A 27,840-nucleotide genomic window follows, 5' to 3' on the forward strand; every position below is an offset into this window, starting at 1 on the left:
CAAAGTAAAGTATGGAACCCTGCACAGACGGTCCGTCAATGCGAGTTAAGCAACGTGCAGTCACTGAATTTTGGACAGCAGAAGGTGTCACGCCAAAGCAGGTTCACCAGAGAATGAAAGCAATTTATGGTGATTATGTTGATGTGAGTACTGTGCGTCGTTGGGCGAGTAAGTTTAAAGAAGTTGAGGCGGGAACATCTGACGTATGTGACAAACAAAGAGTCGGGCATCATGTGACAACAGCCTCCGAGTTTCACAAGCAAAATGCTGACAGATGATTCAGGGCGATCGTCGTATCACTCAGAGAGAAACTGAAGGCACAATCAGCATTTCAAAAGAATGTGTGGGTCACAATATTGCTTTGCTTGGCTATCGGAAGAAGACAATGCCAAACCACACACTTCACGTTCCGCAAGAGCAGAACTTCAGAGACTGAATCTCACCACCATACGGCATCATCCATATAGTCCAGATTTAGCACCGTCTGACTTTCATCTGTTCCCAATAATTAAAGACGATATGTGGGGACATTATTATGCTTCTGATGAAGACGTTGAGAGAACTGTAAGACTGTGGTTGCGGAAACAGGTGTCGACTTCTTCCGTGACGGCTTCAGAAAACTTGTTCATCCTTGGCAGAAATGTATTCAATTGGCTGGTGATTATGTGGAAAAGTGAATATTGGTAATTAAAGATCACATTCTAAAGATTATATCTGCGTTTGATTTATTAAAATATTCCCATCCAAACACAATTAACGAAGGCGGAGGCATTACTTTTCATTCAACCCTCGTATTATAGGGTCATTTGACCGAGTTAACTAAATGGTCTGTGCTGCTTCTGTCCTGTCAGACTCAACAACTTTGTAATCCATTTCGATTGTTTGTATATTCTTTAACTAAGATGTTGCCAGTAAGTCTTAGTGATTGCAGTAAATCTGAAGGAAGATTTAAGAGTTCCTTTTAGCTTGTTAAATCAATTAAAACTAAATATTTGAAGTCAAATTTTCATGCTATTGAAGTTTGATTGCTGTCATTTACATTGGATTTTCGTAAACAAAATTTTAATTAAACTTGTTAGTTTTGTTGTAAATTTTGTTTCTGTTTTGCCCGTTTTTGGATGTATCTTGAGTTTAACTCTTAATGACAGTGAGGCCAGAACATTTTCGAGATTGTTGTTGTTGTTGTTCTTGTTGTTGTGGTCGTCAGTCCAGAGACTTTGATGCAGCTATCCATGCTACTCTACCCTGTGCAAGCTTCTTCATCTCCCCTGAATCTGTTTAGTGTATTCATCTCTTTGTCTCCCTCTTTGATTTTTGCCCTCCGCGCTGCCATCCAATAATAATTTGGTGGTCCCTTGATGCCTCAGAATATGTCCTACCAACCGATCCCTTCTTCTAGTCAAGTTGTGCCACAAACTTATCTTCTCCCCAATTCTATTCAGTACCTCATCATTAGTTATGTGATCTACCCATCTAATCTTCAGCATTCTTCTGTAGCACCACATTTCGAAAGCTTCTATTCTCTTTTTGTCTGAACTATTTATCGTCCACATTTCACTTCCATACATGGCTACACTCCATACAAATACTTTCAGAAAAGACTTTCTGACACTTAAATCTATACTTGATGTTAACAAATTTCTCTCCTTCAGAAACGATTTCCTTGCCATTGCCAGTCTACATTTTATATCCTCTCTATTTCGACCATCCTCAGTTATTTTGCTGCCCAAATAGCAAAATTCATTAACTACTTTAAGTGTCTCAATTCCTAAACTAATACCCTCAGCATCACCCGATTTAATTCGACTACATTCCATTATCCTCGTTTTGCTTTTGTTGATGTTCATCTTATATCCTCCTTTCAAGACACTGTCCATTCCGTTCAGCTGCTCTTCCAGGTCCTTTGCTGTCTCTGACAGAATTACAATGTCATCGGCAAACCTCAAAGATTTTATATCTTCTCCATGAATTTTAATTCCTACTACGAATTTTTCTTTTGTTTCCTTTACTGCTTCCTCAATATACAGATTGAATAACATCGGGCATAGCATGTCCCACTCCCTTCCCAACCACTGCTTCCCTTTCATGCTACTCGACTCTTATAAATGCCATCTGGTTTCTGCACAAATTGTAAATAGCCTTTCGCTCCCTGTATTTTACCCCTGCCACCTTCAGAATTTGAAAGAGATTATTCCAGTCAACATTGTCAAAAGCTTTCTCTAAGAAACGTAGGGTTGCCTTTCCTTAATCTATTTTCTAAGATAAGTCGTAGGGTCAGTATTGCCTCACGTGTTCCAACTTTTCTACGGAATCCAAACTGATCTTCGCCGAGGTCGGCTTCTACCAGTTTTTCCATTCGTCTGTAAAGAATTCGTGTTAGTATTTTGCAGCCGTGGCTTATTAGACTGATAGTTCGGTAATTTTCACATCTGTCAACACCTGATTTCTTTGGAACTGGAATTATTATATTCTTTTTGAAGTCTGAGGGTATTTCGCCTGTCTCATACATCTTGCCCACCAGATCGTAGAGTTTTGTCAGGGCTGGCTCTCCCAAGGCTATCAGTAGTTATAATCGTATGTTGTCTACTCCCGGGGCCTTGTTTCGACTCAGGTCTTTCAGTGCTCTGTCAAACTCTTCACGCAGTATCATATCTCCCATTTCAGCTTCATCTACATCCTCTTCCATTTGCATAATATTGTCCTCAAGAACATCGCCCTTGTATAGACCCTCTATATACTCCTTCCACCTTTCTGCTTTCCCTTCCTTGCTTAGAACTGGGTTTCCATCTGAGCTCTTGCTATTCATACAAGTGGTTCTCTTTTCTCCAAAGGTCTCTTTAATGTTCCTGTAGGCAGTATCTATCTTACCCCTAGTGATATACGCATCTACATCCTTACATTTGTCCTCTAGCCATCCCTGCTTAGCCATTTTGCACTTGCTGTCCATCTCTTTTTTGAGACGTTTCTATTCCTTTTTGCCTGCTTCATTTACTGCATTTTTGTATTTTCTCCTTTCATCAGTTAAATTCTGTATCTCTACTGTTATCCAAGGATTTCTATTAGCCCTCGTCTTTTTACCTACTTGATCCTCTGCTGCCTTCACTATTTCATCTCTCAAAGCTACCCATTCTTCTTCTACTGTATTTCATTCCCCCATTCTTTTCAGTCGTTCACTAATGCTCTCCTTGAAACTATCTACAACCTCTGGCTCTGTCAGTTTATCCAGGTCCCATCTCCTTAAACTCCAACCTTTTTGCAATTTATTCAGTTTTGATCTACAGTTCATAACCAATAGATTGTGGTTAGAGTCCACATCTGCTCATGGAAATACACAATTTAAAACCTGGTTCCTAAATATCTGTCTTACCATTATACAGTCTATCTGATACCTTCTAGTATCTCCAGGCTTCTTTCATGTATTCAACCTTCTTTTATGATTCTTGAACCAAGTGTTAGCTATGATTAAGTTATGATATATACAAAATTCTAGCAGGCGGCTTCCTCTTTCATACCTTAGCCCCATTCCATATTCATCTACTACATTTCCTTTTCTTCCTTTTCCTACTGTCGAATTGCAGTCACCCATGACTATTAAATTTTCGTCTCCCTTCACTGTCTGAATAATTTCTTTTATCTCATCATACATTCCATCAATCTCTTCGTCATCTGCGGAGCTAGTCGGCATATAAACTTGTACTACTGTGGCAAGCGTGGGCTTCGTATCTAACTTGGCCACAATAATGCGTTCACTGCTCTGTTTGTAGTAGCTTATCCGCATTGCTATTTTTGTATTCATTACTAACCTACTCCTGCATTACCCCTATTTGATTTTGTATTTGTAACCCTATATTTACCTGACCAGAAGCCTTGTTCCTCTTGCCACCGAACTTCACTAATGTCCACTAGATCTGACTTTAACCTATCCACTTCCCTTTTTAAATTTTCTAACCTACCTGCCCGATTAAGGGATCTGACATTCCACGCTCCGACCCGTAGAACGCCGGTTTTTTTTCTCCTCATAGCAACGTCCTCCTGAGTAGTCCCCGCCCGGAGATCCAAACGGGGGACTACACTCCTGGAAATGGAAAAAAGAACACATTGACATCGGTGTGTCAGACCCACCATACTTGCTCCGGACACTGCGAGAGGGCTGTACAAGCAATGATCACACGCACGGCACAGCGGACACACCAGGAACCGCGCTGTTGGCCGTCGAATGGCGCTAGCTGCGTAGCATTTGTGCACCGCCGCCGTCAGTGTCAGCCAGTTTGCCGTGGCATACGGAGCTCCATCGCAGTCTTTAACACTGGTAGCATGCCGCGACAGCGTGGACGTGAACCGTATGTGCAGTTGACGGACTTTGAGCGAGGGCGTATAGTGGGCATGCGGGAGGCCGGGTGGACGTACCGCCGAATTGCTCAACACGTGGGGCGTGAGGTCTCCACAGTACATCGATGTTGTCGCCAGTGGTCGGCGGAAGGTGCACGTGCCCGTCGACCTGGGACCGGACCGCAGCGACGCACGGATGCACGCCAAGACCGTAGGATCCTACGCAGTGCCGTAGGGGACCGCACCGCCACTTCCCAGCAAATTAGGGACACTGTTGCTCCTGGGGTATCGGCGAGGACCATTCGCAACCGTCTCCATGAAGCTGGGCTACGGTCCCGCACACCGTTAGGCCGTCTTCCGCTCACGCCCCAACATCGTGCAGCCCGCCTCCAGTGGTGTCGCGACAGGCGTGAATGGAGGGACGAATGGAGACGTGTCGTCTTCAGCGATGAGAGTCGCTTCTGCCTTGGTGCCAATGATGGTCGTATGCGTGTTTGGCGCCGTGCAGGTGAGCGCCACAATCAGGACTGCATACGACCGAGGCACACAGGGCCAACACCCGGCATCATGGTGTGGGGAGCGATCTCCTACACTGGCCGTACACCACTGGTGATCGTCGAGGGGACACTGAATAGTGCACGGTACATCCAAACCGTCATCGAACCCATCGTTCTACCATTCCTAGACCGGCAAGGGAACTTGCTGTTCCAACAGGACAATGCACGTCCGCATGTATCCCGTGCCACCCAACGTGCTCTAGAAGGTGTAAGTCAACTACCCTGGCCAGCAAGATCTCCGGATCTGTCCCCCATTGAGCATGTTTGGGACTGGATGAAGCGTCGTCTCACGCGGTCTGCACGTCCAGCACGAACGCTGGTCCAACTGAGGCGCCAGGTGGAAATGGCATAGCAAGCCGTTCCACAGGACTACATCCAGCATCTCTACGATCGTCTCCATGGGAGAATAGCAGCCTGCATTGCTGCGAAAGGTGGATATACACTGTACTAGTGCCGACATTGTGCATGCTCTGTTGCCTGTGTCTATGTGCCTGTGGTTCTGTCAGTGTGATCATGTGATGTATCTGACCCCAGGAATGTGTCAATAAAGTTTCCCCTTCCTGGGACAATGAATTCACGGTGTTCTTATTTCAATTTCCAGGAGTGTATTTTACCTCCGGTATATTTTACCCAAGAGGACGTCATCATCATTTAACCATACAGTAAAGCTGCATGCCCTCGGGAAAAATTACGGCTGAGTTTCCCTTTGCTTTCAGCCGTTCGCAGTACCAGCACAGCAAGGCCGTTTTGGTTAGTGTTACAAGCTAGATCAGTCAATCATCCAGACTGTTGCCCCTTCAACTGCTACTTCAGGAACCACACGTTTGTCTGGCCTCTCAACAGATACCCCTTCGTTGTGATTGCACCTATGGTACGGCTATCTGCATCGCTGAGGCACGCAAGCCTACCCACAGCGGCAAGGTCCATGGTTCATGGGGGGGGGGATTTTCAAGGTATTCGTGCAGTTGGAAATCACACTGCTTCCGGTTTATTTCATGTTTTATTACTATTAAATAAATATCAATTATGTGTATCCTCAAACAGAACTGAGTGCCTCCAGCCCAGCAGCTCTGTGCCCTGAAAATTCTCCTTTCAACCACCTCATCAGACTGTTGTGAGAATTACAGTGTGAAATAATCAAATATTTTTAACCAACAGCTTTCCTGAAGTCGTTTGAGAACAGTTGCTTAGTAAAAGAACACATGAATGTGGTGTTTTATTTTTGATGCTACAAGTAAAAGTTTTCCGAAAAACTAATTCAGCAATGTTGCTTAGTTTGCAATGTACGTTCTTTCAGTAGTACAGCAGATGACTCAACTTCCAAATTTCTGCCTTCCTTGCATCAAATCTAGATGTGGCTATGATTATTTATAAGGTACAATGAATGAGTGAGATAGAGAGTCCACAACAAAGAACTGCGACAATGTGTCTCAGAGAGGCATCACACAAAAATGGCTCTGAGCACTATGCGACTTAGCTTCTGTGGTCATCAGTCGCCTAGAACCTAGAACTAATTAAACCTAACTAACCTAAAGACATCACACACATCCAAGCCCGAGGCAGGATTCGAACCTGCGATCGTAGCGGTCACGCGGTTCCAGACTGTAGCGCCTAATACCGCACGGAGGCATCACACAAGAGGAGTACTGTGACACGAGATAAAAGTGTACATCATGCGCGTTTCTCTTAGTTTTTTAATTTGTGCCACCTCAGCCAGACTCCCATAGAAATTGAATCACACACACACACACACACACACACACACACATATATATATATATATATATATATATATATATATATATATATATATATATATATCACTCGGATACGATAGTTACAGTCTGGGAGACGAGTCTTTGGTATTGACAGCCCTGTAGCGTCTTTCCGTTGCCTAGCGACCGCAGGCAGGCAGCCAATGACGGCCTGACTTTGAGCGGGTAGCAAGGGCCACGTTGCCGCTCTGAAACCCGGTCGCGCGCGCTTATGAAACTTACCAGTGTCTCGCGTGCTGGCGGTGCGGTCGTTCGTCGTTTGTCTGAAGTTGAATTCGCAGTTTATTTCGTTTTTGTTGTTTTTAGTATTTCTTTGTTTATGTTTAGTTGTAAACAATGTCTAGTGCGGCGGGTAGTACCAGCCGAACAGAAGAAGTGAAACGGAGGAAGAAAAGTGTGCTACACACCCAGGCCCGTGAATTCGTGTGCTCTGTGAGGGATTACTTTGAGAAAGAAAAGGACAAAGGTGGGCCCTTAATTCCTGTTGTTCAGGTTGTGAAGAGAACTGCAGCAGCATTGAAAATAAGTAAGAACACTGTTGTAAAGATAGGGAAAGAACAGTATAGTGTAGATTGTGACGAGAGTGGCACAACAAAGCTGCACACACCAGGAAAGAAGCGATCGAGAAATAAGTAGGTGACAGCTTTGGACGATTTTCAGAAAGACGCTATTCGTCGTCATATATACAGCTATTATAAGAGAAGGGAACATCCCACTCTATCTAAATTACTGGTGTCGCTTCAGAAAGACGATCTTTTTAAAGGGAGCAAATTTTCATTGCGTACATTGTTGAAAGACATAGGCTTCAGCTATTCACTGTTTACCGGACGCAAAATATTAATGGAAAGGACAGATGTAGTTGCATGGCGGTGCAGATTTCTGCGCAGGATCATGGTTGTAGAATTCGAAAGTATAGTGTGGTTAGATGAAACTTGGGTCAATGCCAGCCATTCTTTACGTAGAGGCTGGAATGATGGAACGCCCGAGGGGACAATGGCAGTGCCTGTTGGCAAAGGAGGGCGTATTATTGTCTTACATGCAGGAACATCGAAAGGTTTTGTGCCAAACTGCTTGAAAATGTTTCGGTCAAAAAGACGGGAGATTACCATGAAGAAATGAACAGTGTAGTATTTCAAAAATGGTTCGAGACATCGCTTATGACGAATCTGACAAGTCCATCAGTGATTGTTATGGACAATGCGCCTTATCATTCCGTTGTTCACGATAAGGCACCAACCTTGACAACAAAAAAAGACGATATCATTCAGTGGTTGAAACGGCGAAAAGTAGATTTCACAGAAGATTTAAGGAAGGCGGAACTGCTCGAAATTGTGGCACAAAAGAAACCCCAATTTCCAACATATGTAATTGACGAGATTGCTAAAAGGCACGGGCATGAAATCGTTCGGCTTCCTCCATACCACTGTCACTTCAATGCAATGAAGGAGTGTGGGCGCAGATAAAAAATTACATTGCTGAAAACAATAAAAAATTCATGATCTCTGAAGTGGAAACTCACCTTCCAGCAGCTATCAATAAAGTGACAAGCGAGACGTGGGCTAAAATTGTAAACAGCACTGCAAGTGCCATCAGAGAGGCGGCCAAAACCGAAGGGGTTGTGGAAGAATGCATCGAAAATTTAATTATACATCTGGGAGAGAGCAGTGATAGTTCTAGTAGTACTGACGAAGACAATGTCAAATCAGATTCTGACAGTGATGTGAGTGGTGTTTTTCCATTACAGTAACTACGACGTATTCAGGAATGTAAGGAGGGAGTTTGCTATCGATCTACAACCAGATCATCATATTGTGAGTACTTTCTTCAGATTATAACTCTTAATACACTGACGAATCATTCGGTAGCTTGTAGTAGAACAAATTAATAATGCTAATACTTAACAATGGAAACCAAAACTGCTAATGTTCAACAACTTGCGAAAATAGTTTTCATTTCAGTTGTGAAGTTTAACAAATAACTTTATTATGTTTCAGCATCTTAGATACTTGTACTAAATAGCTCTTATCAGTTTTCGAGTTAATATATTTCAAGCATCAACTTTAAATAAATTCACGCGTACCAATACGACTTGTATTTTGTCTCGCTTTTATTTCTGCTGCTAGAGAATGCGTGTAGCAGACAGGGCGCCGCGTGCTGTGAGCCACGTTCGGCAACAGCGCCGTCTGCCCGCCGGAACTGTCAGTACCAATCACTCGTCTCACGGACTATACATTAGTTGTAAACATATTAGTTACACCACGATGTGCTCCCATCATTGCCAGGTGACAGCACTCCAAACGCCAATTCAGTATGGAACATACAACATCGATGCTTCCAGTCAACTTCCATACTATGCGCTGCATACATCGCGTAAATCACATGAAACTGATGAATCCACATATACCACTGAATGTGCCTGCTAATTATATCATTGTACGGCACATACTTCAGAAGATACGGCGTCAGAAACATTCTGATGCGTCAGAGACCTGCTGTTGTTCGAAATGGAGCGCGAATTACCCATATTTTATTCATCCAGTATTTCATAATGAGACAACTTGAAGACTTCAACCAACTTTAAGCATAATTTCAAACATTTTCTAAACCTTTCCTCACTTGCGAGCTTAATGTAAAACATTTAACACATTAACTGATTCGTAATGTAATCAGACGTTTGAAGCTATTTTATACCTGGGAACTAGAGTCTTTGAAGAATTGGGTACTTACTAGTAAATAATTATTATTAGGGAGCCGCTGACGTCAGTTCCTGCATAGCGTTGCGTGTGGTCGTCTAGAAAGAACTGTTTCCGGAATCTTCTGAAAGATTTAAACCAGAGAGGGCCTAAATCACAATGGAGGACAGGAATTTATTACGGCTTCATCCGGGTACAAAACCACAGTGCTACCTCTTTCCATTACACTCCTGGAAATTGAAATAAGAACACCGTGAATTCATTGTCCCAGGAAGGGGAAACTTTATTGACACATTCCTGGGGTCAGATACATCACATGATCACACTGACAGAACCACAGGCACATAGACACAGGCAACAGAGCATGCACAATGTCGGCACTAGTACAGTGTATATCCACCTTTCGCAGCAATGCAGGCTGCTATTCTCCCATGGAGACGATCGTAGAGATGCTGGATGTAGTCCTGTGGAACGGCTTGCTATGCCATTTCCACCTGGCGCCTCAGTTGGACCAGCGTTCGTGCTGGACGTGCAGACCGCGTGAGACGACGCTTCATCCAGTCCCAAACATGCTCAATGGGGGACAGATCCGGAGATCTTGCTGGCCAGGGTAGTTGACTTACACCTTCTAGAGCACGTTGGGTGGCACGGGATACATGCGGACGTGCATTGTCCTGTTGGAACAGCAAGTTCCCTTGCCGGTCTAGGAATGGTAGAACGATGGGTTCGATGACGGTTTGGATGTACCGTGCACTATTCAGTGTCCCCTCGACGATCACCAGTGGTGTACGGCCAGTGTAGGAGATCGCTCCCCACACCATGATGCCGGGTGTTGGCCCTGTGTGCCTCGGTCGTATGCAGTCCTGATTGTGGCGCTCACCTGCACAGCGCCAAACACGCATACGACCATCATTGGCACCAAGGCAGAAGCGACTCTCATCGCTGAAGACGACACGTCTCCATTCGTCCCTCCATTCACGCCTGTCGCGACACCACTGGAGGCGGGCTGCACGATGTTGGGGCGTGAGCGGAAGACGGCCTAACGGTGTGCGGGACCGTAGCCCAGCTTCATGGAGACGGTTGCGAATGGTCCTCGCCGATACCCCAGGAGCAACAGTGTCCCTAATTTGCTGGGAAGTGGCGGTGCGGTCCCCTACGGCACTGCGTAGGATCCTACGGTCTTGGCGTGCATCCGTGCGTCGCTGCGGTCCGGTCCCAGGTCGACGGGCACGTGCACCTTCCGCCGACCACTGGCGACAACATCGATGTACTGTGGAGACCTCACGCCCCACGTGTTGAGCAATTCGGCGGTACGTCCACCCGGCCTCCCGCATGCCCACTATACGCCCTCGCTCAAAGTCCGTCAACTGCACATACGGTTCACGTCCACGCTGTCGCGGCATGCTACCAGTGTTAAAGACTGCGATGGAGCTCCGTATGCCACGGCAAACTGGCTGACACTGACGGCGGCGGTGCACAAATGCTGCGCAGCTAGCGCCATTCGACGGCCAACACCGCGGTTCCTGGTGTGTCCGCTGTGCCGTGCGTGTGATCATTGCTTGTACAGCCCTCTCGCAGTGTCCGGAGCAAGTATGGTGGGTCTGACACACCGGTGTCAATGTGTTCTTTTTTCCATTTCCAGGAGTATATATATATATATATATATATATATATATATATATATATATATATATATATATATATATATATATGTTCAGAGTAGCCAGATGCACGTTGCAATAATTAACTTCCTTTCTAAACTGATTTGGGCTGTTAAAAACACTACTTTAAACACTACTTTAAAATGTTGCAGAGATTATCTCACTGAACAATTAAGCGGTCTAAAATGTTAGTAGTATAGGCATTAGCAATGAATCTCTAAGTTTTACTTATCATGAGTTCATCACGTTTACAAATTTACCACAAAAAAGTGGAATACAAATTATATGTATTTTCACACGACACATTTGTCAGTTTCTCACTACAAATACTGTGAAGCAAGTTTAAATAGCCCGATGTAGAAAAACACAGGAATAACGGGTGACTCAGAGGGTCATCATCATTGTCTCAATTTTACCCATATTTCTTTGTGCCCTGCTGAAAACACTGTTTCAAGTTGTCACTTACTGAACATGGCTTGCTGTAGGCCATTTATATGTTAATTATTGCTTTAAAATTTGATACTCTTTATCAGGGAGAAATTATTAGATACATCATATCGTTGCCGATAAGGAACCATAGTCTGATTTCATAAAGTTCCATGATTCGTTATTCTAATAAATAAATTAGAATATATGGCACCACTACAGCAATGCACATTCGTAAAAAGGAATCGGGCAAACCAGGTGGTTGACAGTACACCTCAATGTAGGTCCAATCCCAAACTCATCGGCTGGTCGTTTAAGCGAAACGAGGAACTTAACAGCCTTTCTCGGGAGGTCTCTAGGACCATCCTAGTGGCGTGGGACCTGCCATTTGGCGCCAAAGAAGATTTACATGAGGGGACTACCTCTGATAACAGTATGGTAGTACATTTTCCCCGCGTCTCTGTTCTGAGTAAAGAGCTTTGAAGACCACTCACTAAAGTATACCTTTATATATTTGCCCCTAGGTCAGTGGTGTATATTCGGTACAAGAGATGGAAAAATTAATTAGAATGACAATATTGTACAGGTACGAATTTTCAGTTGGACTTACTCGAATGTAGAGTTCTGCATTCGCAAAGAATCAAAACCGGAAATAAACGAAAACATATTGTATTTGCGAGTAACATTCTATATAAGGTATGTGACAACGACAGTTTCTTCAAAGTCTGCTTTTAAGTAATGACTGGGAGACATTAGTAACAGACACGATATTCACCCGAATATGAGATTTCGAGAACCCTCATATTTATCAACGAAGTAATGGATTAGGCATAAGCATTTGGTGTGCTCATTCCTGTTATCACTTGACTAAGCTCTTCTATGTGTTTCATTAAACATGAAGTCGCAGCATTTAACCCACTTCTCACGTCAGCTTATGGATGATAAATTTCAGAGTTACCAGATGTTTGCTGCCCGGCCTTCCATATGTAATAACACAACAAGGACACAGTAGAATATGATTAATGTGAAGTGAATTAGATTCGCGAAATGAATGAATGAAAGGAATAAAATTGGTGAAGATGCACCGACACAAAATGAGATCAGTGAAAACCAGAACAAGCTACGGTTTTCAATCTCAAGACATCTGTTCTATTTTTGCGGTGCTCATTTCATGTTTAAATTTCCTTGTAGTAACAGTTTGCAGGGCCTACCCGCCTAAAATCGGTGGTTATTGAATGTAAAAAAACTAAAGTTTTCTTGAATAAAGTATTTTGTTCGCCTTAAAATGAAACAAAATTCTATGAAACATTGTTCACAGAATACTGACTAATACTGCACTTATTTTATTTGAACAGTCAAAAGGATTCCAATGGGCAGCACTCAATAACAGCATGTGTTTTTAAGATCCTAGAGATATACTAGTTCATAAAAAGGTTCATTACTTGAGAAGTTAGTCTCGCAAGGAGTAAAGCACAAACTGGATCAAATCCCCAATAATAATGAACGAACCGTTTGGTCTGCTTTGTTGACCAGCCTGTCCGTTTCAGAATGAATCACAGCACGTAACAATTAAACAATGAAAACACAGCGAACATAATTTCAATGGTGCGCAGACTAGTTTACATGCCATCTTAGAGATAACGCTCGAGCACATGAATAAATTAATTCCCAAATCCAAGGTAGGTATGTGGTCTTCACGTGCGGGGCCAGCGAGCTGGAATAATGTCACGACAGAGAGAGAGAGAGAGAGTAATAAAACCGGTGGAAGACTGAATTATCATTTACATGAGATGTACAAAGAGAAATTTCGTGAGTAATATAGAAATACGAGTATGGGGGAACATACCTTACGGCACAACTTGGGAGAAAGATAGGTGGCTATTAGCACAAATTTACGTTGTTGTTCGCTTGTACAAAATGTGAGAAACGTAACATCCGGATTGGACTTTGAAAGAAAGATAGGGAAGGCAGAGGTTTATGGAGTTCAAACGTTTTAAAAAAATCTATTGAAGTCCTTCGTGTTGATAATGAAAAATGGTTGGAATCACTCCGACGATGACTGCGCGACTGTGTTCACAACTTCACTGCTAACGTCAGATAATCCCTCACACGAGTGCCGTATAAAGGCAGGGAAGGCGGTCTCCTTAGGGAGTTAAGGAGGAAACTTTCCGGGATTCCATCCTTGGCGGCTCATAGTGGCTGGTATGCGAGAACCAGCGGGCTATCGGTGGCGTGAAGGAATTCCATTACCACACACTCCCACGCGCACCAACCCATCTCCAGAAGAAATTTTCTCTTCTCTCTTTTCCGCGTCCTATCCTCTCAAGGAAGAGCCCTTCTTCTGCTAATGAAGGCCAATGCCACGTCCTATTCGCTCCGTAGTTTTGGAAGACTTAAAGAAAAGAACAAGCACACAGATACCCCTTATAGGTACGCTTCTCTATGGAGAAACAGCAATTTTTCTTCCGTTATATTGCTTCTTATGAGTTGTATTCAAGAATTTACCGTGTGAGATGGCATCTTGGTAAATCTGCTAGTATCAATACTGAGAAGAGAATTTGTAGGTAATAACGTTGTTAAGCATTTGTAACATTTAACGGTGTTCTATATTTAATTTGTTCGCTTTGTATACTAAGCGCTAGATTATAACTATAAAGGTACCTAATGTATGTGAAAATATAACAAATGAAAATTTAAATGATTGTTAGTTCAAAAGGGAAAATATCGCGGTACTCTCCTATCATATACACATAATGAAAGAGACCCTAATAATTCAAACCTGCGGACGGACAACGCCAGTTAAAGGACATGTAACAACACAGCACTCACTATCGTACAAAATGTCTACTCAAATGAAGCACTACTACCGATGAGAAACGTTATCTGTTTACTTAATCATAATCATAATAATCATCATTGTCATCATCACTCATTCGATATTCACTGCTGGATAAAAACGTCTTTGCATTCACCACAATCATCAACTATACGTTCCCATGTTGTTGCAGCATGTTATTGTTGCTATCTGCTCATCTTCCATTGATTCAGTGGACAAAACACATCACCTGACAATAAAGTAAAACAGGCCAAAATGGGAAGAGGAAATGAAATGAAACTTCATGCGTTGAGAGGGTGTGTTAAGTTACATCGGCAATTACAAAATCGAGTCAGATTTACAGAGGAGGTGGCAGTATGAATCCACTTGTCAGTATGACGTTGCACCCTCCTCTGGCCTGGATACATGCAATGTGTCTTGTCCTGGAAACTACATCCGAGTTGGCCCCAAACATGTTCTGTTGGAGACAGTTCTGGGGATCTTACCAACCACAGGAATACCTGGACACCACACAGTTACTTCAGAGAGCCACGTCACATGTGAGAACAAGCACTGTCGCTGTGAAAAATGGCACCACGATACTGTCACATGAGAGGTAACACATGACGACACATGATGTCAATGGGGTACTGTCGTATCGCCAGAGTTCCCTCACTCACTACCGGCTGTAGTTCAAGTTATACCCTTTGGTCCTTCCCAAGATGGCGCTATGAGTAACACTGCTGTGCCTCTGCAAGACTTTGGAAGAGTGGGACGTCTCCCCATACAGCCCGGAGATAGCCCTCTGGGGTACTGCACAACGCGATTCATCGCTGAACACAATGCGCGCCACTCATATTCCGTCCATGCTTCCCTGTCACAGCACCACCCCAGACATAGCCATCTGTGTTGTAGGGTTAACTGCAGCCTAAACAAGGGACAGCAGCTCCACATAAAATGTGATATTAAAAACAACTTGATTCGTCTATATCCTGAACGTAATTTATTTATGCGACCAATTTCGGCCTTTCACTACGCCATATTCAGGTTCCCTGACCAACGTGCAGGAGGACTCCAACCTCACGTGCAGTCGAAACAGGAGCCAGCATTAAGCAACTGGTACCCTTGGACCTCTGGTTTCAGTAATGCCGTCCCTCTGTTCCTCAGCTGAAGACTGCTAAAGAATGTGCAGTCGAAATAGCGGCCACCATTAAGTAAGTGGTACCTTTAGACTTTTGCTTCCAGCAGCGACACCCCTTTGTTCATCAAATGATAAACAATGTTTGTTTAGCAGTCTTCAGTTGATGAACGAAAGGATCGTGATGCTGAAACCAGAAGTCTACGGATACCAGTGACTTAATGCTGGCTCTTGTCGATTACCCATAAGGTTGGATTCCTCCTACACGTTGGTCAGGGGCCCTGAAGATGGAGTATTCTAACGTCAAAATTGGTCGCATGAACACAGAGGGTTGCAGGGTTTACATTTTATAATAAACAGTCGAAGTCCCTGAACAATCTTGTACAAATGTGGATTTACAGAGGTAATTACCCAGTTCAGCTGCTAATAGAGTCCGACCAATGGAGTGTGGTCACACAGAATGTTGCACGACGTATATTACTTGCTCTCGGATTACAGACACGAAGGAGTTTTGATGTGATTGATGCACACTGTGGCGATCCTTCCTTGTGGAAGTCAGACATAGTCGACTGAAATCTTGATGACAAGTATACCTGCCCATACATTGTCGAGCGGTCGAACATCGGGCCGCTGTCACATCTGAATACCCGATTGACCTGGTTTCTGCACGATTCGACCAGCCGAGCACATGGAGACCCAAAATGAGATCCTCTTCAAACTCGTCAGGTGCTGATAACACCGTCTCACACGGGTTCGTGCCATCTTTGTATCCTTCAAGGTGATCACTCAACATCTGACGCTATTCACTCCCCTTGGGATATACCCTACCACTCCTGATAACAACACTAAATGTGAACACTAGTGCATCCTGACAGCCGTACTACTGGTCACAGAGATTTGAAGCTTTAATTACTCGTATTTACATACCCCCCGACGGTATGTACGTGTACGAAGTTGCTTTGATATCCAACCATGCCTTCTCGGCGCCTCACGTATTTTTGTCAGACAGTGTTATTAGTCACCTCCTTGCCAGTCAACCGTATGGCATCAGCGCAGCAAGATGGTTGGACTTTGAGCTGTGAGTGATTGACAAAAGCAGCTGTCATGCTTAGACGTGCCCATGATCACGCTCGATTTGTTCGCGTATCAATGCGGACTGTCCGAAAAGTTTCGCAAGAATGGTTATCACTCGCAGAAACGTAACACTGCGTAAGAACAGTGGCCACGTAAAGAGCCCCACATGGAGGCTGTTGTCACCCTTTGATAATGAAAGTCGGCTTCAAATATTCGACAAGAATTGCTGCTGTAAGTGTAACTGTGGCCTGCCACCTATGTCTTCAATTAATTGCTGCATGTTTGCAATCTTTCCCTTCCTCTAAAGTTTTTACCCTCTACAGCTCCATCTAGCATTATTTCCTTATGTCTTAACAGATGTCCTATCGTCATATGTTCCATACATTCCTTTCCTCTCCGATTCAGCTCCAACCTCCTCATTCCTTATCTTATAACTCCACCTAATTTTCAGCATTCGTCTGCAGCACCACCCTTCCAAATGCTTCGATTCTCTTCTGTTCCGATTTTACCAAAGTCCACGTTACACTACCATACAATGCAGTGCTCCGAAAGTACATTCACAGACATTTATTCCTCAAATTAAGACCTGCGGATGATACTAGTAGAATTCTCTTGGCCAGGAATGCTCTTTTTGCAGTGCTACTCTGCTTTCAACGTCCTCTGTGCTCCATCCGCCAATGGATATTTTGATGCCTAGCTAACAGAATTTCTTAACTTCATCTACTTCGGGACCATCAATACTAATGTTAATTTTCTCACTGGTCTCATTCCGGCTACTTCTCATTACTTTTAGCCTTTCTTCGATTTACTCTCAGTCCATATTCTGTACTCATTAGACTGTTTATTCCATTCAGCACATCCTGTAAGTCTTCTTCACTGTCACTGAGAATAGCAATGTCACCAGCGAATCTTATCATCGATATCCTTTCACCTTGAATTTTAATCTACTTCTGAACCTGTCTTTTATTGTGTTTCATTGCTCGTTCGTCGTATAGACTTAACAATAGGACCGAAAGACTACATCTCTGTGTGCTACACCCTTATTAATCCGAGCACTTCGTTCTTGGCCTTCCACTCTTATTACTCCGTCTTGTCTCATCTCCTTTTGTATATTACCCCCATTTGCCTCAGAATTTCGAACATATTGCACCAGTTTACATTGTCCATCGCTTTTTCCACGTCGATTAATCCACTGAACGTGTCTTGACTTTTTTTCAGTCTTGCTTCCATGCTAAACCGCAACGTCAGGACTCCCTCTCTGGTGCCTTCACCTTTCATAAAGACAAAGTGATCGTCATCTAACACATATCTTCAATTTTCTTTTCATTTTTCTGCACATTATAGTTGTCGCAACTTATTTACATGAGCTGCAAGCTGATTACGCGATAAGTCTCGCACTTGTCGGCTCGTGCAGTCGTCGGATGTCTCTGGATGATATGTTTCCGAAAGTCTGACGCTATGTCGCCAGATTCATAAATTCTATCTACCAACGTGGACAGTCGGTTAGTTGCTGCTTTTCCCAACGATTTTAGAAATTCTGATGGAATTTTATCTACCTCTTCTGCCTTTTTGATCTTAAGTCTTCCAAAGCCCTTTTAAATTCTGATTCTAATACTGGATCCTCTACCTCTTCTATCTCGATTCCTGTTTCTTCTTCTACCCCATACAGAGGGCTTCAATGTATTCTTTTCGCCCAAACTCTCTCTCCTCTGCGTTCAACATTGGAATTGCCATTGCTTTCGATTTCACTGGAGGTTCTTTTGACTTTTCTGTATGCTGAGTCAGTCCTTCCGTCAAACATTTCTTTTTCGATTTAATCCCAATTTTCATGCAACCATTTCCTCTTAGCTTCTATGCACTTCCTATTTATTTCGTTCTTAAGTGATATGTATTTCTGTGTTCCCGAATTTCCTTGAACATTTTTGTACTTCCTTCTTTCTTCGATCAGCTGAAGTATTACTTGTGTTATCCGTCGTTTCTTCGCAGGTTCTCCTTTCCTACTTCTGTGACTGTCCTTTTTAGAGACGTCTATTCCTCTTTATCTGAATTGCCTATTGAGCTACTCCTTATTGCAGTATCTATAGCCCTAGACAAGAGAGGGTATCTGTTCATTCCTTAGTACCTCCGTATCTCACTTCTTTGCGTATTGACTCTTCCGACTAATCTCTTAAACTTCAGCCTACTCTTCATCACTTCTACATTGTGATCTGAGTCTACATCTGATCCTGGGTACGCCTTACAATTTCGGAATCTCTGCCTGGCCATGATGTAATCTAACTGAAATCTTCCCGTATCTTCGGGCCTTTTAAAAGTATACCTCCGCCTCTTGTGATTTTTAATGGAATATTAGCTATTACTAGCTGAAATTTATTTCCGAACTCAATTAGTCTTTCTCCTCTCTCATTCCTAGTATAAGGCCCATATTCTCACTTAATCCTTTCTTCTACTGCTTTCCCTACAACCTCATTCCACTCCCGCATAACTATTAACTTTTCACGTCCCTTCACGTACTGAATTATCGGTTTAGTATGCACATATACTTTATCTCTCCATGTTCAGCTTACGACGTCGGCATGTATACTTGAACTGTCGTTGTCGGTGTTGGTTTGCTGTCGATTCTGATGAGAATAACCGTATCACTGTTCACAGCAACTCACGCTCTGCTCTGTCTTCCTAACCATAACGAATGCTGGTCCCGTTACACCATTTTCTGATGCAGTTGATGTTATCCTATACTCATACGACCAGAAATCTTTGTCTTCTTTCCACTTCGTTTCATTGACCTCCCCACTATATGTAGATCGAGCCATTGCGTTTCCTTTATCTACTCTCTGGTAATTCATATGCACGTCATAACCTCTTACTGTATGCTGCTGTTATTGGTACAGTGATTTTAATTACCATCAATGGTCCGACATTAATTATGCATGGTGTTCAGAAATTCCCTTTACAAACTTCTATGGCTTGTAGAGGTTAGTGAATAAATAATATTTTTAATAGGCGTGACGCGTTAAGTTATTAGGTAACTATTGGACACGAAATATAACGAAACGTCCATGTATCTCTTAAGCACATTTGTTTGTATTAGCACTTAAGTATTATGTGTTTACATTGTTGGAAAACAAAAAAAGAGCGTAGTGTACGCACAGAACAGTAATGACGCATTACAACAGAGACTCGATGTGGCGACCACCAACGTTGTTACAGACGTTGTACTTAGAGGCATGTTCTGGCACACACTATCCATCCCACATGGTGTCTCTTCAATTTCTAGTGCTGCACCTAGAACTTGTGCCGATCCCCCTTTGCTTCCACAGGAGTCTTGTAAATACGCCGTTACGTGACCTCAGGCGAGCGTCTGACGTAGTACACGTCATCCTTTGTACTCTATTGCATACCAGGACATATTTCGTCACACTTTCCTAACGGATACGTTCGTCAAAGTCCCCACTGATTTCTGATGTTATTTCACGCAGAGTTGCTTGACTGTTAGCACTGGCAAGTCTACGCTAACACCGCTGCTCTCGGTCCTTAGGTCAAGGCCGTCGGCCACTGCTATGTCCATGATGAGAGGTAATGCCTGAAATATGGCACACTCTCGACACTGTGGATCTCTGAGTACTGAATCCTGTAACGATTTTCGAAATGAAATGTCCCATCTGTCTAGTTCCGACTACCATTCCGCGTTCAAAGTCTGTTAACTGCCGTCGTGCGTCAATAATCACGGCGGAAAATTTTTCACATGATTGACCTGAGTACGAATGACAGCTACGCCAGTATATTGCCATTTTATGCCTTGTGTACGCGATACTACCGCCATCTGTATATGTGCATATCGCTATCACATTACATTTGCTGCTTCAGTGTAAGGACAGTGTACGTGGCCACTCTCATCAACCATGCCGGCGAGGAGCTAGGCCTAAACATCCTCTAGAATTTGGCCTGGTACCGCGTAGTCACATGAAAGCGGTGACTCCCCAGCAAACGTAGGCACACTCGTTGAAGTAAACATCTTCCATCCAGACGTGGCGAGGTGATCCCACGGCTTCCAAGCTCAAGCCGCAATCCAGAGACTCCTTGCTGGGCAGCCAGTCCCCAGCAGAGAGATCTAAGTCCCGCTCGAGGCGTCGCAATGGTGCCCTCCACCGCGACGTCAGAGATGCCACAGTTGGGTAATGAGAGCCCACGACATCCGCAGGCAAAGGTTCCAAAACGCATGGGCGGCCGTGCAAGGGAAGTAACGAAGGATGAGTGGAGAATAATTAATGAGAATGAAATCAGTTGACAGGTTCGGGACCTTTTGATGAGGAACAAACCGGTGCTACCGGTGCTCTATCCATAATACGCATATCAGTTTTATTTTGAAGTATTTAAAGATTCAACCGTCAGTTGAAGCATCTAAGTATTCACAGCAACGAAAGAAACCTTGTAATAATAATTCCTTACGTACAGACGAACCGAGATCTATATACAGGTCTCAAAAATGGTTCAAATGGCTCTGAGCACTGTAGGACTTAACATCTGAGGTCATCAGTCCCCTAGAACTTAGAACTACTTAAACCTAACTAACCTAAGGACATCACACACATCCATGTCCGAGGCAGGATTCGAGCCTGCGACCGTAGCAGTCGTGCGGTGCCGGACTGAAGCGCCTAGAACCGCTCGGTCACTGCGGTACGCATCTCAGCTGCCGTCATTTTGAGAGGAATTAGTAAAGTGTTCAAAATGGTGGCGGATGTTAAAATGATTCAAATCGTAAACGGAGCGTCGTCTTTTTTTTCTTGAAGCGCGCACGAACAAAACATCCTGGCGTCCCAACGGCCGAGGCTGCGCCAGGTTAGGGAACTTCTGAGGCAAAATGAAGCTGCCAGGTCTATGGCGCAGCAGAGGACAGCTAGCCGCTTGATCACACCGTAAGTTGACAACGGAACTCCTCTTTTCAGCCGTGTGCACACTAGTCCGAGGTGCCGATTAGCTAACAAAAGCACTGAGCATCGCCGCTCCGTCCGATTCTGGACCGTCTTCTTGGAAGGTCGACTAGCTGCCGTCTCGCCAGCGGCCGCCTATTGTTCTTACGTATGCTCCACCATGCGACGGTAAAGCGTAAAGGTTCTTGACTTTCGGCACACTCAAATGATTATGCTCAGATTCGATCACCTTTTCGGTCATTTGGCGATCGCGAGTATTTCGCGATACGACAGGAGAGCAGCAGTTCCGGCCATGCTGTAAGATTCGTCAAATTCTGCCACCTCCACCCCCCCCCCAACTTTTGTTATCGAGACCTAGTTCTCATGATTGTGTATTCTCTGTGAGGTGTTCTCAGTCAAATTGTGTAGCCATAGATGAATGCTATTTCTAAATGTCATTCTGTGAATGTGTCTGTATCAGTGGACACCCTCGACTAAGAGTACGTTGTTCCGTACTAATTGCAGAATATATATCATTGTGCTAATTTCTAAACATTTTATGTACGTTGCGAGTTCTACCATAGTCCATACCTTCCCACGGTCTGATACTGAGTAGAAAAATAGCATGAGGCCCCGACGGCTTATCAGTATTTATCCCACCCGCTAGCTGGGGCAAGCTCTTTTCATTTAGGCCGTTTGGGCTACGAAAACTGTGGAAGTCAGTTAAAGAGTGAAAGAGCAGAGCGATCTGTTGCACTATTAAATTTATCACTAAATAATGCAATGATTTATTTTAGATATTGAGAAATGGCTCTGAGCACTACGGGACTTAACATCTATGGTCATCAGTCCCCTAGAACTTAGAACTACTTAAACCTAACTAACCTAAGGACATCACACAACACCCAGTCATCACGAGGCAGAGAAAATCCCTGACCCCGCCGGGAATCGAACCCGGGAACCCGGGCGTGGGAAGCGAGAACGCTACCGCACGACCACGAGCTGCGGACATTAGATATTGAGAACGTGTGGTAAATTTTTGTACTGTCCTGGTTTGTGCAATGATTTAAAATATTAATATAACAAACTAGGGTGAAGGTGGTGGGCGAAAGATGAGAGTGCGACCTTTGTGACAAAAGCGAAGGTTGCCAGAAGTTAAAACTCGCCACTGTACGTGATGGTGAGATCGGACTACCAGTTGCAGCCAGAGGGAGGTTATTGGCGCGGTCTGGAGATGAAGGGACATATTTCCCGGTCCCACCTCACGCTGCACTCACAAACGGTACATTCAGCAGCCGTTGTTGGGACTTCACTGAGAATTACAGGCTAATTGAACTTCTATCACTTAAGCTGCAACGATTAGGTGGGTACAAGTCCTGGAAGTAAAGATTACTTCCTCATAGAGAAAGGACTACCACCATCGTGTAAAGTGACCAATGTACATTCAAAGATATGTTGGAAAAACATTTTTATTAACTGATCTTAACGCTGTAGCGATGGTTCAGAATTTCATTCGAGTAAGTTCCCATGTTTTCTAAGAACACATCTTTGATTAAAGAGATATGTGGACCTCACACTTATTATCTCGCAAAGTCATCATAAATTACTGACGTTTCCCTCCATCATAAACTTTCTTCCCGAGGGGTTAGCAAGGGTCGGTGTCAGAGCAAGTTGGGAGCTGCCTAGCAGCATGTCGCAACCTCAGCGCTAGGAATGCGTCACTAAGAAAGTAGAATTTCCGACTACGTACGAGTACAATTCTCACTATCATAATTTTAAAGAGTAGACTTTTACCTCAATTACTTTTTGTTTAACTCTGTTCCTATTGTACCTTGTAGGAACATATATAATAACTGAATTTTTTTAAAAATATCCCAGTAGTAAAATTTAAAAGAAACTTATATTTTTCAAGTTTTTCGTAAATCTGTTCACCTCTACTACTTTCACGAAGATGAAAGCCGTGTTTTACCATTGTTCACCAAAGAATTGTGCTGAGAGGTCACGTTAATGTGGAATAGTTTTTTGTATCAGCGTTTACGACTTCTGGTGAACACAGAAGGCCGGTGTTAAGAAGCTTGGGGAATCAGGCAGTTTTTGTGTTGTTGTTACAAGGAGCAGACGCAGTTTATAAACTAGAGAACACTCTGAAAACCACTTAAGTGCATGGCAGGGGCTACATCCCATTTTACAAGTTACCAGGGCTTCTAGCTGTTCCATTTCCATATGCGGGAAGAATGGCTACTTGGACGCGTTTGTGCGCGTTGTAGCTACTCTAAGCTTGTCTTAGCAATACCTACCGGAACAATAGGTAGGCAGCAGTAGTATGCTCCCAGATTTATCTCTTAAAGCTAGTTCTTGAAGTTTTATAAGTAGGCTTCCCTGGAATGTTTTGCATCTGTCTTCAGGCGTCTGCATGTCTAGTTTCTTGAGCATGTCGGTGACATCTTCCGAACCGTCAAACAAAAGTGTGACTATTCGCGGTACTCTTCTTTTTATGCCCCCAGTATCGTTTATTAGTCTTATATGATGCGGGTTCGACTCATTTGAGCAATATTCTAGAGTGGTCACAGGAGTTCTTTGCAGACAATCTTCTTCGTAGACTAACTCGGGTTCTGTAGTATTCTACTAATGAACTGAAGTCTGCGACCCGCTTTACCTACGAATGGGCCTATGTGGTCGTTTCCATTTTACATCCCTACAAATCGTTGCACCTAGTTATACAGGATGAAGAAAAATTCGCGCATTCTCACATACTAGCAATACAAAAATGTATGGCACAAAATTTCATCCTGCTCGTATATCAGCAGTAAAAGGACGTTAAAGATTGTCAAGCTGGAAACACTGCAATCGCGTCTGTCAGTGTATATAAGTAGTGCTGTGCAGTTTATGCAGGGAGTAGTGTTTTGTGTTAGCATGCAAAAAGGCTAGAGTTTGATCCTGGGTCGAGGCTTATTTTATTTGCTAAAAATAGTCGGCGTGGTACGCTATCTGGCGTCTTAATCGTCATACAGCGATTAGTGGGTCTTGTACAAAACATTTGCCGTTACATAGTACGAATACAGAAATGGAAATGTAATCGTTTTCTTTGCTCAGCTTTTAAAGGAACCTTGTGCATGTCGTGGACGCGAATTGTTTCGCACCACTGTACTAGATTCCAAACTTGTTTTGTGTGAGCCCTCCCCCCAAAGGTACCATCCATTAATACCAACTATTATTCTCGCCCTTTCAGGTCCATTGCGTTTGGTTAGGGCCTACCGCACAGGTAGGAATAGCAACGTGCTTTACAAATAATTTCGATTGGACCATTGGGGGAGAGTACACAGAAAACAGGTTTGGAATCTAGTGCAGTGGTGCGAAACAATTCACGTCCACGACTTGTAAAAGATTTCTTTAAAAGCTGACCAACGAAAATGATTGTACTCCAATTTCTGTGTTCGTAGTACGTAACTGAAAAGTTTTGTAAAGACCCGCTGTAACCTCTGTAGGACGATTAAGACGCCAATACCGTATCTCGCAGACTATTTTTAGCAAATGAAAACAAATAAGCCTACACCCAGAATCGAACCCCCGATCTTCTGCCTGCTAACACAAAACGCTATCCACTGCACCAGCTGCACAGCACTAGATCTGCTGTCAGGGGTAGTTACCGTACATATGATTACAGTGTTGCCAGACTGCCAATCTTTGACGTAGATTTACTGCCAGAAATATGTGCAGGACGAAATTATGTGTGAGAGAGGTCTGTATTGCCATTATTATGTGAGGAATCGCGCTGCGACGTCCGAGTGCGCGATGTTTTTTTTTCACCCTGTATGTGACTCATTGGCGTTCTAGTCATGGGAAACTATGAGTTTTCGTTTTTTGAACTGCAGAATTCTACATTACATAACATTTAACGTAAATTGCCTATTTTTGCACCACTTTGAAATCTTATCGAGATTCGACTGAATATTTGTGCAGCTTTTCCAAATCGTACTTCATTGCAAATATGCACATTTGCAGGAAGTCTGAGGTTGCTGTTACCGTTGTTTCGAAGGTCAGTAATGTACAATATTAAAAGCGAGGATCCTAACACACTTCTCTGAGGCCTTCTCGTACTACTATGTCTGTCGATGGCTCTCCAGCTGAAATAATAGGTGTCACACTGGAAACTGAAAATATTGAAGGAATGGAATGGCCTTCGTACTCCACGGATTTAAACACTATAGTGCACGCCTAGGATGCTCTTCGCAGACTTGTTTCTCAAACGGCGGGGACGCCCCTCCCGAACCGTGCAAGAATTGATAACCGCCTTGAAAGAAGAGCCACATAATAACACCCCCCCCCCCTTCCTCGCCAAAAGAATCCCCACAGTTTGGTAGCCAGCATGAATAAGAGCTGCAAAATGGATACAAATGTGTACTAGTGCCCGAAGAGGGCACATCGTTAGTGAGAGCCCAATATGTACCTTAATGCTGGAAGTCTAAACTGTGTCAAACATGTACCGGGTGATCAAAAAGTCAGTATAAATTTGAAAACTGAATAAATCACGGAATAATGTAGATAGAGAGAAATTGACACACATGCTTGGAATGACATGGGGTTTTATTAGAACCAAAAAAATACAAAAGTTCAAAAAATGTCCGGTAGATGGCGCTTCATCTGATCAGAATAGCAATAATTAGCATAACAAAGTAAGACAAAGCAAAGATGATGTTCTTTACAGGATATGCTCAATATGTCCACCATCATTCCTCAACATAGCTGTAGTCGAGGAATAATGTTGTGAACAGCACTGTAAAGCATGTCCGGAGTTATGGTGGGGCATTGGCGTCGGATGTTGTCTTTCAGCATCCCTAGAGATGTCGGTCGATCACGATACACTTGCGACTTCAGGTAGCCCCAAAGCCAATAATTGCACGGACTGAGGTCTGGGGACCTGGGAGGCCAAGCATGACGAAAGTGGCGGCTGAGCACACAATCATCACCAAACGAAGCGCGCAAGAAATCTTTCACGCGTCTAGCAACATGGGGTGAAGCGCCGCCCTGCATAAACATCGTACAGTCTTAGACAAAAAAACTGACCGCCGGTCGGCCGCCACAGAGACTAAGTCCGAGTCGTTCACTGAAGGTGGCCAATAAAACTGCCCGCCCCTGACAAGTCCGGCGATCTGCACAATCTGGCAACACTGTAAGATGCGGAAGTGTTAGGAGGAAGTGTTGTCTACTTCCGAGATAAGATGGTTGGAGTGAGCCCGTGGTCTTGCGGTAATCGTCGTGCATTCTAAACTTAGAGTCGCATGTTCGCGTCCAACTAATTTTTTATTTTCTTAACCACATTTCAGTCTAAACTTATGAGTCTGATTGAACATCGAAGACAATTCGCTTAACATTCTACCCACCCGCAGTAACAAGTATTCCAGAAACAATTCCGCAGGACAGCTCGTGGGTGCGTCGTGATCAGAACAGCTTACGCTCGGGAGTTTCCTCGCGCTGCAGCGGCTACCGGCCACCGACCGGACGCCACCCGCCGCCTGTAATCCGGCGCCGCCCATGTGAAAGCGGCGCCACGCTGTCAGTGTATGTATCAGTGTCATTTTCGAATTTGAAGTTCTAGTTAGTATCTTGCAGTTAAGCATTGGATTTTGCATACCTGAAAATCATGAACTACGGTTAAGCATTGCAAAATTGAGTCGTAAGTGGAAAAAGGTGTAACATCTGCAACACAATGTTTACTTTGGTATAACAGAGGGTTGAATATAGAGGAGGCAGCTAAAAAGATTTGAACTGTGTTTGGAGTGAGTGCTTTTTGGAAAAATACGCCAGAAAAACGTATACTTGTTTCAACAAAGATCGTTCTGGCATGAATGATTTTCCACATTAAGGAAGTCTCGACTACTGATATATGTGACAGATTACCATTTTATCATCATGCGACATTTGCATTCAACAGGCGAAGTTTCTGAGTCTGGTGTAGGAGTACTGCATGCTCTAATTCGAAACAACAAAAATCAACGGAGTGACTATTATTGAACGCCATCAGGTCGCTCATTGAGCATTCCTTTGCAGTACTGTTACTGGTGACGTGTTATGATGCCTTTATCGTTAACTTCCTAAGAAAAAATGAAAGTCTGAGCCCCACCAAAAGACGTAGACTAGAGCAAAGAGTAGTGTGAACATAATATTTTACATTTGATAGCTCCAAAAGTGTGTTTTGGACCACAAATTCTGCCCCAAGGGGTGTGTGCAGCACAGGTGGAATTTGTTGTCAACAACTGAGACCCCTTTTGGTCGCAGTGTAAGAAAGTCGAGCAACAAAACTACATCACCTTTGCTACTGCATGATAACTCACTCTGGAGAAACAAAACTATCCAGCAGATTGATAGGAAAGTCGTCCCTCAGTCACTTTTATTGTTAGGGAAATCCTCTCTCAAGCACTTGTATCTCTCGTCATATATTTGTAAAATATTACCTTTCCCGCTCTT

This window comes from Schistocerca nitens, chromosome 2 (assembly GCF_023898315.1).
Source record: "Schistocerca nitens isolate TAMUIC-IGC-003100 chromosome 2, iqSchNite1.1, whole genome shotgun sequence".
Lineage (NCBI taxonomy): Eukaryota > Metazoa > Arthropoda > Insecta > Orthoptera > Acrididae > Schistocerca > Schistocerca nitens.